This window comes from Theropithecus gelada, chromosome 1 (genome assembly GCF_003255815.1).
Source record: "Theropithecus gelada isolate Dixy chromosome 1, Tgel_1.0, whole genome shotgun sequence".
Taxonomy (NCBI): Eukaryota; Metazoa; Chordata; class Mammalia; order Primates; family Cercopithecidae; genus Theropithecus; species Theropithecus gelada.
This window is the reverse complement of record NC_037668.1, coordinates 152,792,505-152,804,761: the sequence shown is the minus strand read 5'-3', so window position 1 is coordinate 152,804,761 and position 12,257 is coordinate 152,792,505. Positions and strand designations below refer to the sequence as shown.

The 12,257-nt window shown below is 43.3% G+C and overlaps 1 long non-coding RNA gene and 1 pseudogene across 1 annotated transcript; both read right to left on the bottom strand.

Annotated features, from left to right (window-relative positions):
- Positions 1-9,161: 9,161 nt before the first annotated feature.
- On the bottom strand, positions 9,162-9,362 carry LOC112630632 (annotated as a pseudogene).
- A 1,246-nt stretch (positions 9,363-10,608) lies between these two features.
- LOC112634619 lies at positions 10,609-12,199 on the bottom strand. The gene is made up of 2 exons (XR_003121800.1): positions 11,827-12,199; positions 10,609-11,251 (listed from the first exon to the last, which is right to left on the bottom strand). It is a non-coding gene; the product is annotated as an uncharacterized LOC112634619 (long non-coding RNA).
- Between the last annotated feature and the right edge of the window lie 58 nt (positions 12,200-12,257).

Genomic DNA, 12,257 nt, shown 5'->3' with positions numbered 1-12,257 from the left:
TTTCCAATGTGGAGGAAAGGGGCAGGGCAAAACTAACTGACTAACTCACTACATGGCAGAACAGCTCAAGAAACAAGCTGACTCAAGAAATTACAGATCATTTATAGAGCCATTGCTGCCTTCAAAGGTGGGCAGTGCATTTTTAAAAACACATTTATTTATTTATTTTTTTTGGTGGCAAGGTCTTGCTCTGTTGCCCAGGCTAGAGTGCAGTGGCATGATCTTGGCTCATTGCAACCTCCATCTACAGGGTTCAAGCCATCCTCCCACCTCAGCCTCCCAAGTAGCTGGAAGAATAGGTTTGTGTCACCAGGCCCCGTGAATTTTTGTATTTTTTGTAAAGACAGGGTCTCACTATGTTACCCAGGCTTGTCTCGAACTCCTGAGCTCAAGCCATCCTCCTGCTCAGTCTTCCAAAGTGCTAGGATTACAGGCCTGAGCCACGGCTCCCAGTCAACACATTTATTTACTTTCAGGAAATACAGTATAGTTCACATAGTTAATGTATAACTGCTTTCACTACATCTTGAGAGATTCAGGAAAGTTCTTGCTAATAATAAGGCCTAGCATGGAACTAGGACGTACTTTGCATTTGTATAACCCAGGTAGAAGAGCACACATAGGCTAAAGAAACAAACAAAAAAACCGATAAAAGAACAACAGGGCCCAGCCAGGGTGAAGGTACCTTAAGGCAACAAGAGAGGGAGGAAGGGGCTTCCGAGAAGCAGGGAAGGAAAAAAACTTCAGAAATAAGTGTTAGAGGTCTGTTGCAGTGGCTCACTAATTCCAGCACTTCGGGAGGGTGAGGCAGACAGATCACTCGAGGTCAGGAGTTCAAGACCAGCCTGGCCAACATGGTGAAACCCCATCTATACAAAAAACACAAAAATTTGCTGGGCATGGTTGCATGCGCCTGTAATCCCAGCTATTTGGGAGGTGGAAGTGGGAGGTTGAATCTGTTTAGTAAATTGGGGGCTTAGAATATTTCATTTTTGGTTTACAAGGGCTTGAGTTCTCCTTGTGGCTTGTCTCCATATGGAATTTCCTCTAATTACAGTTTTCAGGAGCTATTTGATCTCTCAACTCTAAGCATACAGACCCCTTAAGACTCCTCTGTAGAGAAAGGTTGGGTTACCCACAAAGGGAAGCCCATCAGACTAACAGCAGATCTCTCAGCAGGAACTCTACAAGCCAGAAGAGAGTGGGGGCCAATATTCAACATTCTTAAAGAAAAGAATTTTCAACCCAGAATTTCATATCCAGCCAAACCAAGTTTCATAACTGAAGGAGAAATAAAATCCTTTACAGACAAGCAAATGCTTAGAGATTTTGTCACCACCAGGCCTGCCCTACAAGAGTCCCTGAAGGAAGCACTAAACATGGAAAGGAACAACAGCCATTGCAAAAACATGCCAAAATGTAAAGACCATCGATGCTAGGAAGAAACTGCATCAACTAATGAGCAAAATAACCAGCTAATACCACAATGACAGGATCAAGTTCACACATAACAATATTAACCTTAAATGTAAATGGACTAAATGGTCCAATTAAAAGACACAGACTGGCAAATTGGATAAAGAGTCAAGACTCATCAGTTTGCTGTATTCAGGAGACCCATCTCACATGCACAGACACACATAGGCTCAAAATAAAGGGATGGAGGAAGATCTACCAAGCAAATGGAGAACAAAAAAAAGCAGGGATTGCAATCGTAGTCTCTGCAAAAATAGACTTTAAACCATCAAAGATCAAAAGAGACAAAGAAGGCCATTACATAATGGTAAAGGGATCAATTCAACAGGAAGAGCTAACTATCCTAAATATATATGCACCCAATACAGGAGCACCCAGATTCATAAAGCAAGTCCTTAGGGACTTACAAAGAGACTTAGACTCCCATACAATAATAATGGAAGACTTCAACACCCCACTGTCAACATTAGACAGAGCAATGAGACAGAAAGTTAACAAGGATATCCAGGAATTGAACTCAACTCTGCACCAAGCGGACCTAATAGACATCTACAGAACTCTCCACCCCAAATCAACAGAATATACATTCTTCTCAGCACTACATCACACTTATTCCAAAATTGACCACATAGCTGGAAGTAAAGCACTCCTCAGCAAATGTAAAAGAACAGAAATTATAACAAACTGTCTCTCAGACCACAGTGCAATCAAACTAGAACTCAGGACTAAGAAACTCAATCAAAACCTCTCAACTACATGGTAAGTGAACAACTTGCTCCTGAATGACTACTGAGTACATAACGAAATGAAGGCAGAAATAAAGATATTCTTTGAAACCAATGAGAACAGAGATACAACATACCAGAATCTCTGGGACACATTTAAAACAGTATGTAGAGGGAAATTGATAGCACTAAATGCCCACAAGAGAAAGTAGGAAAGATCTAAAATTGACACCCTAACATCACAATTAAAAGAACTAGAGAAGCAAGAGCAAACACACTCAAAAGCTAGCAGAAGGCAAGAAATAACTAAGATCAGAGCAGAACTGAAGGAGATAGAGACACAAAAAACCCTCCAAAAAATCAATGAATCCAGGAGCTGGTTTTTTGAAAAGATCAACAAAATTGATAGACCGCTAGGAAGACTAATAAAGAAGAAAAGAGAGAAGAATCAAATAGATGCAATAAAAAATGATAAAGGGGATATCACCACCAATCCCACAGAAATACAAACTACCATCAGAAAATACTATAAACACCTCTATGCAAATAAACTAGAAAACCTAGAAGAAATGGATAATTTCCTGGACACTTACACTCTCCCAAGACTAAACCAGGAAGAAGTTAAAACCCTGAATAGACCAATAGCGGACTCTGAAATTGAGGCAATAATTAATAGCCTACCAACCAAAAAAAGTCCAGGACCAGACGGATTCACAGCCGAATTCTACCAGAGGTACAAAGAGGAGTTGGTACCATTCCTTCTGAAACTATTCCAATCAATAGAAAAAGAGGGAATCCTCCCTAACTCATTTTATGAGGCCAACGTCATCCTGATACCAAAGCCTGGCAGAGACACAACAAAAAAAGAGAATTTTAGACCAATATCCCTGATGAACATCGATGCAAAAATCCTCAATAAAATACTGGCAAACTGAATCCAGGAGGACATCAAAAAGCTTATCCACCATGATCAAGTGGGCTTCATCCCTGGGATGCAAGGCTGGTTCAACATATGCAAATCAATAAACGTAATCCAGCATATAAACAGAACCAAAGACAAAAACCACATGATTATCTCAATAGATGCAGAAAAGGCCTTTGACAAAATTCAACAGTCCTTCATGCTAAAAACTCTCAATAAATTCGGTATTGATGGAACGTTTCTCAAAATAATAAGAGCTATTTATGACAAACCCACAGCCAATATCATACTGAATGGGCAAAAACTGGAAGCATTCCCTTTGAAAACTGGCACAAGACAGGGATGCCCTCTCTCACCACTCCTATTCAACATAGTGTTGGAAGTTCTGGCTAGGGCAATCAGGCAAGAAAAAGAAATAAAGGGTATTCAGTTAGGAAAAGAAGTCAAATTGTCCCTGTTTGAAGATGACATGATTGTATATTTAGAAAACCCCATCATCTCAGCCCAAAATCTCCTTAAGCTGATAAGCAACTTCAGCAAAGTCTCAGGATACAAAATTAATATGCAAAAATCACAAGCATTCTTATACACCAGTAACAGACAGAGAGCCAAATCATGAATGAACTCCCATTCACAATAGCTTCAAAGAGAATAAAATACCTAGGAATCCAACTTACAAGGGATGTAAAGAACCTCTTCAAGGAGAACTACAAACCACTGCTCAGTGAAATGAAAGAGGACACAAACAAATGGAAGAACATACCATGCTCATGGATAGGAAGAATAAATATCGTGAAAATGGCCATACTTACCAAGGTAATTTATAGATTCAATGCCATGCCCATCAAGCTACCAATGACTTTCTTCACAGAATTGGAAAAAACTGCTTTAAAGTTCGTATGGAACCAGAAAAGAGCCCGCATCGCCAAGACAATCCTACGTCAAAAGAACAAAGCTGGAGGCATCACGCTACCTGACTTCAAACTATACTACAAGGCTGCAGTAACCAAAACAGCATGGTACTGGTACCAAAACAGAGATATAGACCAATGGAACAGAACAGAGTCCTCAGAAATAATAACACACATCTACAGCCACCTGATCTTTGACAAACCTGAGAAAAACAAGAAATGGGGAAAGGATTCCCTATTTAATAAATGGTGCTGGGAAAACTGGCTAGCCATAAGTAGAAAGCTGAAACTGGATCCTTTCCTTACTCTTTATACGAAAATTAATTCAAGATAGATTAGAGACTTAAATGTTAGACCTAATACCATAAAAACCCTAGAAGAAAACCTAGGTAATACCATTCAGGACATACGCATGGGCAAGGACTTCATGTCTAAAACACCAAAAGCAATGGCAACAAAAGCCAAAATTGACAAATGGGATCTAATTAAACTAAAGAGCTTCTGCAAAGCAAAAGAAACTACCATCAGAGTGAACAGGCAACCTACAGAATGGGAGAAAATTTTTGCAATCTACTCATCTGACAAAGGGCTAATATCCAGAACTTACAAAGAACTGAAACAAATTTACAAGAAAAAAACAAACAACCCCATCAAAAAGTGGGGAAGGGATATGAACAGACATTTCTCAAAAGAAGACATTCATACAGCCAACAGACACATGAAAAAATGCTCGTCATCACTGGCCATCAGAGAAATGCAAATCAAAACCACAATGAGATACCATCTCACACCAGTTAGAATGGCAATCATTAAAAAGTCAGGAAACAACAGGTGCTAGAGAGGATGTGGAGAAATAGGAACACTTTTACACTGTTGGTGGGATTGTAAACTAGTTCAACCATTGTGGAAAACAGTATGGCAATTCCTCAAGGATCTAGAACTAGAAATACCGTATGACCCAGCCATCCCATTACTGGGTATATACCCAAAGGATTATAAATCATGCTGCTATAAAGACACATGCACATGTATGTTTATTGCGGCACTATTCACAACAGCAAAGACTTGGAATCAACCCAAATGTCCATCAGTGACAGACTGGATTAAGAAAATGTGGCACATACACACCATGGAATACTATGCAGCCATAAAAAAGGATGAGTTCGTGTCCTTTGTAGGGACATGGATACAGCTGGAAACCATCATTCTCAGCAAACTATCGCAAGAACAGAAAACCAAACACCGCATGTTCTCACTCATAGGTGGGAATTGAACAATGAGATCACTTGGACATGGGTAGGGGAACATCACACACTGGGGCCTATTGTGGGGACGGGGGAAGGGGGAGGGATGGCATTGGGAGTTATATCTGATGTAAATGATGAGTTGATGGGTGCTGACGAGTTGATGAGTGCGGCATACCAACATGGCACAAGTATACATATGTAACAAACCTGCACATTGTGCACATGTACCCTAGAACTTAAAATACAAGAAAAAAAAAAAAAGACTCCTCTGTAGTAGATGCTCTGAACGGTGCCAGGGCTGGGAAGGAGGTCTATTTTTTTTTTTTGACTCAATTCTTTCATCAGAGTTTCAGTGAGTTCCAAAGTAGTGAATGAAGAGGAAACATGTGAAGCAGTTGCACAGTTTTTTCAGAGTAAATCTGGAAATGAAGATATTAGTTCCTACAAGTGGGAGGGGTGAGCAGAGGCAGATTTACCATGAAGTTAATATGAGGGTCTCTGAAGGCTTGTATCTCTCTCTACCTCTTTTTTTTTCTTTTTCTTTTTTTTTTTGAAGATAAGCCCTCACTCTGTTGCCTAGGATGGAGTGGCGTGATCTCAGTGGCGTGATCTCAGCTTATTGCAGCCTTGACCTCCTGGGCTCAAGCAATCCTCCCACCTCAGCTTCTCAGGTAGCTGGGACTACAGGTATGTGCCACCACACCCAGCTAAATTCTGTTATTTTTTTGGTAGAGAAGGGGTTTCGCCATGTTGCCCAGGTTGGTCTTGAACTCCTGAGCTCAAGCAATGCACCTGCCCCGTCTTCCAAAGTGCTGGGATTACAGGCGTAAACCACCACACCCAACCTCATTTTAAATTTTAATTTTGATGTTAGTTTCTTAAATAACACCCCCATCCCCAAATTAAGCCTTTAGGCTCTAAAAACCTGGATCAATTCTGGATATGGGAAGTGGGGTTGAAGAGAGATAGTACGTTTCATTCCATTCAAATTAAGCAGTTAAAAATTGTAAAAGAAAGTGATAGTTTTAAAATTGCTAGTACTGGCTGGCTAATTTTGTATTTTTAGTAGAGACAGGGGTTCACCATGTTGGTCAGGCTGGTGTTGAACTCCTGACCTCAGGTGATCCATCAGCCTCTGCCTCCCAAAGTGCTGGGATTACAGCTGTCAGCCACCTTGCCCAGTCTGAATCTCGTGATCTTTAAAGCCAACATGTCAACTAGCTAATGTGATAAATCAAATAATGCCCAAAGGAATAAGAACCAGATGTAACATGGAAAATTTAGTTGTGATTTGACATTGGTTATATTTAAACCACGCAACAGGTAAATTTTAAGCAGACATGAAAGGCAGGATCTGCCTTAGCAAATCCTCAGAGATGTTTTAGGGCAGGAAGCTCTGCTGTTGCAGAATTAAATCTCTAGTAGCTTTACACAAAAATGTACAAATAGTTTCCATCATCTTTCTGTGCCACCATAATGGTGTGCATGAATGCCAAAAAGAGACCCAAACGCCAGGTTCTTATCAGGTCATGCTCCAAAGTCATGGTCTGGTTTCTAACTGCGATGATGAAGCATTATTATATTGGTGAATTAAAAGTCATTGATGATCCCAGAGCTGGGAAAATTGTTGTGAACCTCATAGGCAGGTTAAACAAGTGTGGAGCGATCAGCTTCAGATTTGATGTGCAATTCAAAGATCTAGAAAACTGGGCCGGGTGCAGTGGCTCACACTTGTAACCTCAGCACTTTGGGAGGCCGAGGCCTGCAGATCACTTGAAGTCAGGAGTTCGAGACCAGCCTGGCCAACACGGTGAAACCCCATCTCTACTAAAAATACAAAAATTAGCTGAGCATGGTGTGGGCGCCATAATTCCAGCTACTCAGGAGTCTGAGGCAGGAGAATCTCTTGAACCCAGGAGGCGAAGGTTGCAGTGAGCCAAGACCTCGCCATTGCACTCCAGACTGGGTGACAAGAGCGAGACTCCATCTCAAAAAAAAAAAAAATTAGAAAAGTGACAGAATAATTTGTTGCCATCTCACCAGTTTGGTTTTGCTGTACTGATGACCTCAACTGGCATCATGGACTGAGAAGAAACAAGACAAAAACAGGAGAAAAAATCCTGGGATTTTTTTTTTTTTTTTGGAATAAATAAATACATACAAATAAAATGTCTCAATGGAGGGAAGAATACATGTGGGAGAATTCTGATTTCCAGCCTTCTCCTCTACTCCTCCATTTCCAACTTGGTCTTTTCACAGAATAGAACCATATAGCCTCTGCTGCTCAGGGGGACAAAGTCTGGTGCTAGTAGGAGTAAACTGAAGGCAAGGCTGCCCAAATCTACCCACCTCCCCATGAAACATTACGGATTGCATATCCAATAGCATTGTTCTGGTTTGCATCTTAACCTCTGAGGCTCGTAAACTGTGGGAAACCTTTGTTCAGGGACAGCTACATCACTCCTATTAGCATCTTGGACCTTGGCTCCTGGATGCTGTCCAGGTCTCATATTGCTGAAGTCTTACTTATTCAGATCTCTCTGACTTGGCATTCCACACCCATAAAGTAGCTCAATCTCATCTTGACTCCTAGCCAAATGATGCTCCCAGCAGTATCTTTTTTGACAGAGATTAAGGTTCATTCTATGTTATACATCCAAACATTTGATATAAATTATGACTCATGTTTAAACTGGTTAATAAGTATCTACCACTGAAGCCAGAGAAAGAAGACAAGATTAAGAAATTAGAATGGCGGCCGGGCACGGTGGCTCATGCCTGTAACCCCAGCACTTTGGGAGGCTGAGGCAGGTGGATCACCTGAGGTTGGGAGTTTGAGACCAGCCTGACCAGCATGGAGAAACCCTGTCTCTACTAAAAATACAAAAATTAGCCGGGTGTGGTGGCAGGCACCTGTAATCCCAGCTACTTGGGAGGCTGAGGCAGGAGAATCACTTGAACCCTGGAGGCAGAGGTTGCAGTGAGCTGAGATTTCGCCATTGCACTCCAGCCTGGACTCCAAGAGCAAAACTCTGTCAAAAAAAAAGAAAGAAAGAAAAAGAGAAAGAAAGATATTTCCCTCCCTCCTTCCCTTCCTTCTGCAAGTTGCAAGACTTTTTTTTTTTTTTTTTTTTTTGAGACGGAGTCTCGCTCTGTCACCCAGGCTGGAGTGCAGTGGTGTGATCTTAGCTCACTGCAAGCTCTGCCTCCCGGGTTCAAGTCACTCTTCTGCCTCAGCCTCCCAAATAGCTGGGATTACAGGCGCCCACCACCACACCTGGCTAATTTTTTGTATTTTTAGTAGAGATGGCGCTTCACCATGTTAGCCAGGATGGTCTCGATCTCCTGACCTTGTGATCCACCTGCCTTAGCCTCCCAAAGTGCTGGGATTACAGGCGTGAGCCACCGTGCCCGGACAAGATTTTTTTTTTTTAAGAAACAGATTGCACGTGGTGGTGGGCATCTGTAATCCCAGCTACTTGGGAGGCTAAGGAGGGAGAATCGCTTGAACCCAGGAGACAGAGGTTGCAGTGAGCCGAGATCGTGTCACTGCACTCCAGCCTGGGTGACAAGAGTGAAACTCCGTCTCAAAAAAATAAATAAATAAAAAATAAGAATTTTTAAAAAAAGATTTCCTTCCTTCTCTCCTCCCTCCTTTTTTCCTTCCTTCCTCCCTCTCTCTCTCTCTCTTTTTCTTTTTCTTTCTTTCTTTCTTTCTTTTTCTTTTCTTTCTAATTTGGAACACAAACACTTTATTTAAATGCATATCTCAATTCCTGTGTGGCCGGCAAAAAATAAAATAAAGGAGCAGGTCATGGCACAGCACTCTCACGGACCAAGTGGTCGAACCCAATATTCAAGACCCAGTGAGCAGCCAAGCTCAGTGCAACCTCCAGGCCTCTCGCTCTGACTCCAACAGGGTGAGCACACAGCCCTTACGCACAGAGCCTTTTACACTGTGGATGATGGAGTGGCTTGTGTCATCCGCAAATTCCTGCGTGTACTGTCCCTGAGAGCTGGTTCTGCCCAGGACCGTGGTGACCCTGGCCAGCTAGACAGGCTGCACGTGGCTGGTGTCCATGATGGCGATGCAGCAGCAGTTGGGAGGAGAGAAGAAATACATTCCTTTACAAAGCAAGCAATTATTTAAAATATTCACGGTAATTCAGTGCTCATTAGCTGTACTCAGTAAATATTTATTGAACACCTACTATGTGCTAGGTACACAAAGTACACTGGTTACAAATTCTTGAAAAATAGTAGCGGTAGCAAAAAGCAACAAAACTTTCAGCCCTGCCCTTACAGAACTCACATTCTAGTGGGCAGGGAGAAAATAACCGGAAAAAGGACCAGCACAATGGCTCATGCCTGTAATCCTAGCACTTTGGGAGGCCAAAGTGAGCTGATCACTTGAGACCAATCTGAGCAATGTGGCAAAACCCCATCTCTACAAAAAATACAAAAAGCACTCAGGCTTGGTGGTCAGCCGAGAAGAGAGAGAGAGAGAGAGAGAGAGAAAGAGGCCGGGTATGGTGGCTCAGGCCTGTAATCCCAGCACTTTGGGAGGCCAAGGTGGGGGGGATCATGAGGTCAGGAGTTCGAGACCAGACTGGCCAATATGGTGAAACCCCATCTCTACTAAAAAAAAAATACAAAAATTAGACAGGCATGATGGTGCAGCCCTTTAATTTCAGCTACTCAGGAGGCTGAGGCAGAAGAATCACTTGAACCTGGGAGGCGGAGGTTGCAGTGAGCAGAGGTTGCAATGAGCCGAGATCACACCACTGTACTTCAGCCTGGGTGACAGAGCAAGATGAAAGAAAGAAAGGGAAGAAAGGAAGGAAGGAAGGAAGGAAGGAAGGAAGGAAGGAAGGAAGGAAGGAGGGAGGGAGGGAGGGAGGGAGGGAGGGAAGGAAGGAAGGAAGGAAGGAAGGAAGGAAGGAAGGAAGGAAACTAGAAAAAAAAATAAGTAAAAATATAGGACATTTTAGGTGAAGGTAAGCACTAGGAAAGAAAGAAAAACAGCAGGGAAGGGATGTTGGCGGGGCGGGGGGTCGGGGGTGGCAATTTATACAGTTTGGCCAAGGAAGACATTATAATGCACTTATTCCTTAGTTTAGAACATGTAGCATTTCACCTGTACCGAGAGATGCCTGAAATATTTCATACATGACCAAAATAATAATGTAAGAGGCAATAAAAAAGTGCAGGGTTTTAGGGTTCTAGATATCAGCACTTTTTAAGATTAAATGCATGGTAAGAACTCTTGTACTATATACACCTAGTTTCAACTTCAATTTAATAACAAATTCTTTGGGGTCTCTTTCTTTTTTTTCCCAAACAAAGCTTCCCAAGAAGCAGAAGGGCTGAATTTTCTCTAGTCCAGGAAGACCGCAAGGCTACTGTGCTCCGGATAATCTCGTTTTTATTTTTTTATTCCCCAGATCGCAAGACAGTGTCTGGCACATACCATTCAGCACAAGTTTGGTACCTGGAACCCACTGGACCCACTGAATGTGCATGTCCAATAACTATTAACTACATGTGTTGGTCCAAGGGAGAAGGTCGAGCAACCAGATCTGCGCCATCACAGCCCATGTCAGTCGCTTCATTCAAGTCAGCGGGGTGAGGTTGAGGGGATTCTAACTTCACAAGGGCAGATTTCTCATGGATTCTCTTTCTCTGGTTGTACTGGAACGCTTTCTGGCGTTATTCCTCTGCTGGGACAGTATGAATTTATGAAACGTGGTCCTGTCTGCCCTAAAGCCAGGGTCTCACTGAGACGGACAACGATGCTGGGGCGAGAATAAAGTTCATCCCGGGCCTGCGTACGGTACAGCGACCTTGGGAAGCCCTTGTGGAGCTGAGGGTGATGCCCACTTCTTTGTCTCTCTCATTCTGTTTCGGTGGCTCTCTCGTTCCCAGTTCCAAGCTGCCCACTTGTTAGAGAAGCCACTGCTTACCAGGTATCTGGTTTAATAAAACACAGCCAGAGCGACTGCATATTAAAGTGAGTAACTAGGCACTCACAAGGCACCTATAAGGTTAATGCTAAAGGTCTGAAAATAGCCGCATTCTAAGCTGACCAGCAATTATAATTACACAATATTTATGACCATACAGGACTTCACCCACCAAGTCTGTGGAATGTCCAGATGTCCTAATTTTTTTTTTTTGACAAGGTCTCACTCTGTCACCCAGGCTGGAGGGCAGTGTGTTGCTATCTCAGCTCACTGCAACCTCCACCTCCCAGGTTCAAGTAATTCTCCTGCCTCAGCCTCCCGAGTACCTGGGACTACAGGCATCCATCACCACGCCTGGCTGCTTGCTTTTTTTTTTTTTTTTCCAAATAGATGGCATCTCAGTATGTTGCCCAGGCTGGTGTCGAACTCCTGGGCTCAAGGGAGCCTCCTGTCCGGCCTCTCACAGTGCTGGGATTACAGAAGTGGCCACTGAGCCCGGCCCAGCCCTCTACTCAGAGATAACGTCAATGCGCAGGCTTAGGTTGAAGGATTAATGGTCATTAGTGCACCAACAGCCCCTACCTTTAGTGGGCACATCAGCACATTCCACGTTTAATCACAGCTCCTCACAGTTGCCTCTAAGTAGTGACACTACGGAAGGACGGGAGTTCCTCCTCCTACAGTCTGAGGACTTGCGACTCTGTAACGGAGTAGATTCCAATAAACTTGCTTCCTTTACTGCGCTTTGTGACTTCGCCTCCAATTCTTCCCTGCGGTAGACCCAAGAACCCTCTCTTGGGGTCTGGATCGAGACCCCTTCTTCCGGCAACACAACCCGCGGGGCCGCCTCCCGCCCACCCTCAGGTGCAAAGGACCCCGGGCCATGCATTCTTCCGGGCAGGAAAACGTCAGCAAGTGCTCCCAGCCCGCTTTCCTCCCCTGCCTCCCTCAGTTCGCGCCCGGCAGCTCCCCGATTGGCTCTCGCGCCGGGCAAAGGTGCGTGCTGACTGGCC